Below are 6,358 nucleotides of genomic sequence, written 5' to 3'. Positions count from 1 at the left end.
TCCTTTCTATTGGTAGGTGGCACGGTGCACTTGTGGCAAGTAAGCAAGCTAGAAGACTGCCAATCTTGCTTGGTATCCAGTTACGGAAGCAACACATTAACAAGAGAATTCTGAGTAAAACCAAAAATTACTTTTCCTAGTAACTAGTTACTTTGAAAGTAACGAGTAACTTGAAGTAACTGAGTTACTTTTGATAGAAGTAACTAGTAATGTAACTAAGTTAATAATTTAAAGTAACTTACCCAACACTGGTCAAGAAACATGAAAGGAACATTTAAATTGGCCGTCAGATAAAATTTACATTAAACCTGATATGCTGCCAGTGCCAGCTAGTTTCCATGTTAGAAAAATACAGTTGACGCAGAAGTCCTTTAAATTTCTCTGAAAACCACCAGCATGTGGTTTCACAATCAGACCTCCACGCATCATATTTCTGCCATGTTGTTTTTGAAACCAGTATGGCAAAAATCCTCATCTTGAGGCTCCAGAATGACAATTGACCAATAAATGGGGGCTGTAACAGTAGCTACAACCAACTTTATGCTGTCTAGGCTAGAACCTGATACTATCATCACAATCATCGTTATTAGAAAGCATCATTTAGAACATCTGGTAACAAATTTATCTTTTTAACCACCGATGTCTCAAGAACAGAAAGTGTAATCTCCCAGATAATGACCTGTTTGTAGGATTGGGTGGCAGGTTCTCCATTTCTTTATACCAGTGATATCAAAGTGAGGGCTGCAAGAGGTCATTTATACATTTGTAATCAGCTGTGTGAGATGGTGGACTGGTATCACCTGCATATTAACTCACCTCCACATTTACTGTGGGAAATGGCCACTGATGTGTGAGTGGGTTTGTTTCACAACTGCTGTGAGCCAGTGGCTGTGATTGGGCTGGTTTCATTGAAGGCAGGTGTATTTGATTGCACTCTAGTCTAGTCTACTTGTACTCCAGACTACAAGTACTGCTGTCTAAGGACCTTTGGAAAAAAAGTGTCTGGACCTCTTTAGGTTGCTTGAAGACGTTTCACCTCTTATCCGAGAAGCTTCTTCAGTTCTAGGGTAAAATGGTGGAGAGTTCCAGATTTTAATCACTTAGGATTGTCCCCCCCAAAAGGGACAAAGGACCCCCTAATGATCCTACCTAATCACACGAGTCAAGGTGTGAAAGCGGGTGTGGGTCACAATCAGCCAGGGTTTCGGGTGAGCTCATTGTGAAACCTGGCCCCACCCTATCATGTGATTTCCTGAGGTCAGATGGCCCAGGATGCGAGTGGGCGTTAAGAGGCGTCTGGGAAGGGATCTCAAAACTGGATTATAGATGGCAGACAGTTGGTGTCGTAAACCACTGCCTCTGTTCAAAGATGGTCGCTCACAGTGGACAGAGATGGCTTATTTCACTCCTCTTTCAAACCATCTGTCTTCTCTGTCCAAAATGTGAACATTGGCATCCTTGAAAGAGTGACCTTTGTCCTTTAGATGCAGATGGACTGCTGAGTCTTGTCCTGTGGAGGTGGCTCTTCTATGTTGTGCCATGCGCTTGTGAAGTGGCTGTTTGGTCTCTCCAATGTAGAGGTCTGGGCATTCCTCTCTGCACTGTACAGCATACACCACATTTTTAAGTTTGTGTTTTGGAGTTTTGTCTTTAGGGTGAACCAGTTTTTGTCTGTGTGTTGCTGGGTCTGAAGTACACTGGGATGTCGTGGGTGGAGAAGACTCTCCTGAGTTTCTCTGATACATAGGGGATGACAATGTTGTTGCGTTTGCCTTTCTTATCCTAGCCGGTGTCTGATCTTCTTTTATGTGCTTCTTAGCTGACTTTATAAACGCCCAATTAGGATAACCGCATATTTTGAGTGCTTCCTTTACATGTGTGTCCTCCTTCTTCCCTTTAGGCTTAGAGGGAACATGTTCTGCCTGGTGGTGTAGGCTCCTAATTACTGTATTTTCACAACCATAAGACTAGAAGGCGCAGTCTCAGTTATGTGTGCCATTACTGTATTTAACACTCACATAAGGCGCACCTGATTATAGGGCGCATATGCATATTTAAAAATGGAGCAAGAGCAAAACTGAGTTTGGTATTCACAGTTTACCAGTAATCGTCATCAATCAAAAAAATCGAAGTCCTCATCCTCTGTTTCTGAATGGAACAGCTGCGCTAAATCTCCATCAAACATGCCAGGTTAACTTTCTTCACTGTCAGAGTCACTTTCCGTGCCGTGCAGTTCCTCGGAAATGATGCTGGCTTTTGCGAAAGCTCCAACAACAGTGCCAGCAAACATGTTAGCCCAAGCATCTACAATCCTTTCGCAAATTGTGGCGTAACTCACCCGGCACTGCCTTCCACTCTTAGTGAAACTGTGGTCTCCACCGGTCATCCATCGCTCTCACGCCACTCGCAGCCTTACTTTGAACGGCCGATTCACACCGATGTCCAGCGGTTGGAGTTCCTTTGTCAGGCCTCCCGGAATGACAGCAAGCTCACAGTTCATTTGCTTCACTTGTTTTTTCACATCGGTTGTGAGATGGGCACGCAGAGTCACAGATCAACAGTGATGGTAATGCGTGGAAAAAACCACCTGGTCTCCTTACATACACCTCCCTCAGCCACTCTTTCATCGTTTCCTCATCCATCCAGCCCTTTTCATTTGCGTTAATGATGACTTCTTCTGGAAACTTATCTTTAGGCAAAGTCTTTCTCTTAAAAATCACCATAAGCGGCAGTTTCTGTCCATTAGCATGGCAGCCAAGCACAACAGTAAAAGAAGACTTTTCGTGCCCCGTTGTGCGTATCGCTACCGTGCTGGTCCCCTTCTTCTCCACAGTGTGACTCACCGGGATGTCGAAAGTGACCAGCACCTCGTCCATGTTAGTGATGTGGCTGGGCTGGATGTTTTTGTCGCCGATGTGTTTGCTGCACTAGGAGCGGAAGATGGCCAGCTTTTCATTATAATCCGCTGGAAGTTGCTGCGCTACCGTAGTCCTGGTCCGGATGGAAAAATAGCAGTTTCATGAAACGAAAGCACCAAGGCGGACCTCCTTGGAAATGTTCAATTTTCATTTCTTCTGCTAGCGCTACTGCTTTTAGTCGAATGGTGACCGTCGAAACGCTTCTCCCACTCGTTCTTTGCTCGATGATACACTGCTCGAGTCTTTCCTCCAACTCGGGCCACCTCGCCTTATGTCAGCGGAAACTCAGCTGCGTCTTCTTGACCTGTCGGAGCTCGTTTTCCAGCTTCCTCCACTTGCAAACCATCGATTCATTAATCTTAAATTCTCTCGCGGCTGCTCGATTTCCATGTTCCTCTGCGTAGCTGATGGCCTTCAGTTTGAACTGTGCTTCATAAGCGTGTCTCTTTTCTATTTTCAGAGTTGTTAAAACAACGATGTTCTGCATAACGCACTTACCTGTTCTTTTATATACAGTCAACGACCACACTTCCCCCTTTAGCGTTCTCATGGTGTTCTCTACTACGTCCTCTTTACAACAACACACACAGGGCGCACTGCACTATAGGGCGCGCTGCACTTTTTGAAGAAAATCTAAGACTTTTATGTGCGTCTTTTGGTCGGGAAAATACGGTACTCAAAGTTTGTGTTCCAGAGGGTGATGGGAGACAAACTGGAGGTACTGGTCCGTGTGTGTGGGCTTCTGGTAAACTTAATTGTTGAGGTTTCCATTAACTTCAATGTGCACAGCGCAGTCCGGGAAAGGCAAACAGTTCTTTGTGTCTTTCCGGGTGAACTTGATATTTTTATCCACGGTGTTAAGATTATGGGGGGGTGTCCTGTTTTGTCCACAATGTCTTTCTTGTCCTTACACTCTCCCCTCAAAAAGTTAATGGCGTCCCGACATTCTACCAATATCAGTCCTTATGTGGCAACTACACATTGCTTGTAGGAGGCTACATCCCTTTAGGAGTCAGAGTTCAGCATCACTGCTAGCCACAGTGAAACACATGACATGTATCTCCCCTTCATGTCATATGTCGCAGCAGGTGTTATTGTGCACGATAACAGTCCACTGCTTTTCCATCCATATCACGGGTATCTGCATCTTTACTGAGTAAGGTGCTCTCACCTGGACATAACCTCGCTACATAACATGGGTGCCATTCTCATAACAAGTCATTACACTAACTCTTCTTTATGGCTTATAAAGCAGAATTAACATTTCTATTCTTCTAATAAAGCATTAATGAAAGCCTGAAAATGTAACTGTTATAACTGCTTTACTGCAATATGTAACATATGACTGTGTCTGAGGTACTTATTCAAGTGCTAATGTTGGTTGTCCTAACTTGTGGTAAGTAAACATTAGCTTTTGTTTTCTCATTCTGAAAGGATACTTTTTCACACTGACAGGTGACTGGTCAGTGTCCTCTTGGTCACTGCACTCCATCTCAAGCTGGTGCGTCTGCTCTTTGTCTTTATTGTTCTCTTGTGCCTCTGTATCCTCGTCATGCTGGTCGTGTTGGTGTTCTATATTGTCCACGCCCGGATTCTGTTCTTTGCAGTCCTCCTGGTGTTCCATGTCATTGTCATCACAGAGATCCTCCCTACTGACTGCTCCAGTCTCTGCATTGAACTCTGATGCTTCTGTCCACCAGGACTGTCTACCACGTTCCCCTTGTTCTGTTGACAGTCCTCTGATTGCTCTCCATTCATCTTCATCCTCCGAACTGTGCTCTTGCTCATGCCACTCATGTCTGTCCTTGTTGTTTTTCTGTTTTTGCTTTCCCAGTTCTGCATGTGACTTGACTTTTTCGACTGGCAAGAAGTCACACGGCAGCAGGAGGTTCCTGTGGACGACTCTGACACGTCCCTTGCCATTCTCTGGCTTAATTTCATATACTGGGCTCCCCTTATGTTTCCTTTGTGTCACCTGAAACACCTGGTCCTCCCAGAAGGATCTCAGTTTCCCTGGTCCTCCCTTCTCACCAAAATTCCGGACCAGTACTCTGCACCCTGGGTACAGCTCTGTGCCATGTGTTTTTCTGTCATAGAGCACTTTCCCCCGTCGACTCTCCTTACAGGCTGTCGCTGAGGCCAGTTTGTAAGCGTCCTGCATGCGAATCTTCCACTTCTCAGCATAGTCTTGATGAGAAGGGCTTTGGTCATTAGCTGTGAGAGCAAAAATCATATCAATGGGGAGTCTGAGGTTTCTCCCAAACAAGAGGAAATAAGGTGCATATCCAGTAGCCTCACTGCGCGTACAGTTGTACGCATGGACCACCTTTGTCAGGGATGCCTTCCAGTCTGCTTTTGCTCCCTCTGGAAGGTTCCGAAGCATGGCCAGCAGTGTCTTATTGAACCTTTCTACCTGACCATTTCCTTGGGAGTGGTATGGTGTGGTTCTGGATCCCTTGACTCCACTGTATCCCTCCAGCTTGGCAAAGAGTTTGTTTTCGAACTCTCTTCCCTGGTCATGATGGAGCCGTGTGGGAAAACCAAACTTCAACACAACAAGTCTCCAAATATTTTTTCTGCCGCTGTTTTGGCACTTTTATCTCTGCAGGGATAAGCCTGAGCAAATCGTGTAAAGTGGTCCATGACCACGAGGATATACTCATACCCTCCCTTACATTTCTCCAAATGTAGAAAATCAATGGAGACCAGCTCAAACGGGTACGTTGTAGTGATATTGATCAGTGGGGCTCTGGTGGGCTTGTGGGGACGCTTGTTTTTTAGACAGCTACACACCTGTGTTATGTAGTGCTCCACGTCCTTCTGCATGTGAGGCCAGTAAAAGCGATCCCGAATGAGGGCCAAAACTCTCTCCACCCCCAAGTGACCCATGACTTCATGTAGTTCTTTATAAATGAGCGAATGGAACTTCTTAGGCAGGAGTAGCTGTGTTCGGCTGAGTGTTTTCCTGTACAGTAAACCATCCTTATCAAGGTGCAGTTTCTGTTTTTCCCTTGCCAGGGCAGCGATCTCCTTGTTGCCTGCCTGTTTTCTGCCTTTTGGCCACCGATTAGAGATGACATACTTCAGGACTTCCCCGATCACAGGATCCTCTTTTTGTGCATCTCTTAAGTTTGCCTTAGGGATTTCCAGACCTGACATCTCTACCTCCTCACTTTGCTCTGCTACCACAGTTGAGATGTTTAACGGGCAGAGCCAGGGTTCACTTCCCTGCAGCTGAACAGCCAGAGCCTGAGTCACGCTGTTTAGGACCTCAGGTGTCACTGCTTCTGTACACGTTTGTATGTAGTGTTCCATATCCAAGGGCATTCGTGAGAGACCATCTGCATCCCTGTTAGCTCTACCAGGTCGATACTTGATGGAGAACTGGAAGTCAGCGAGTTCAGCCACCCATCTGTGTGTGGTTGCATTCAGTTTTGCCT

Source organism: Maylandia zebra, linkage group LG9, assembly GCF_041146795.1.
Source record: "Maylandia zebra isolate NMK-2024a linkage group LG9, Mzebra_GT3a, whole genome shotgun sequence".
Classification (NCBI taxonomy): Eukaryota; Metazoa; Chordata; class Actinopteri; order Cichliformes; family Cichlidae; genus Maylandia; species Maylandia zebra.
This window is presented reverse-complemented; position numbering follows the sequence as displayed.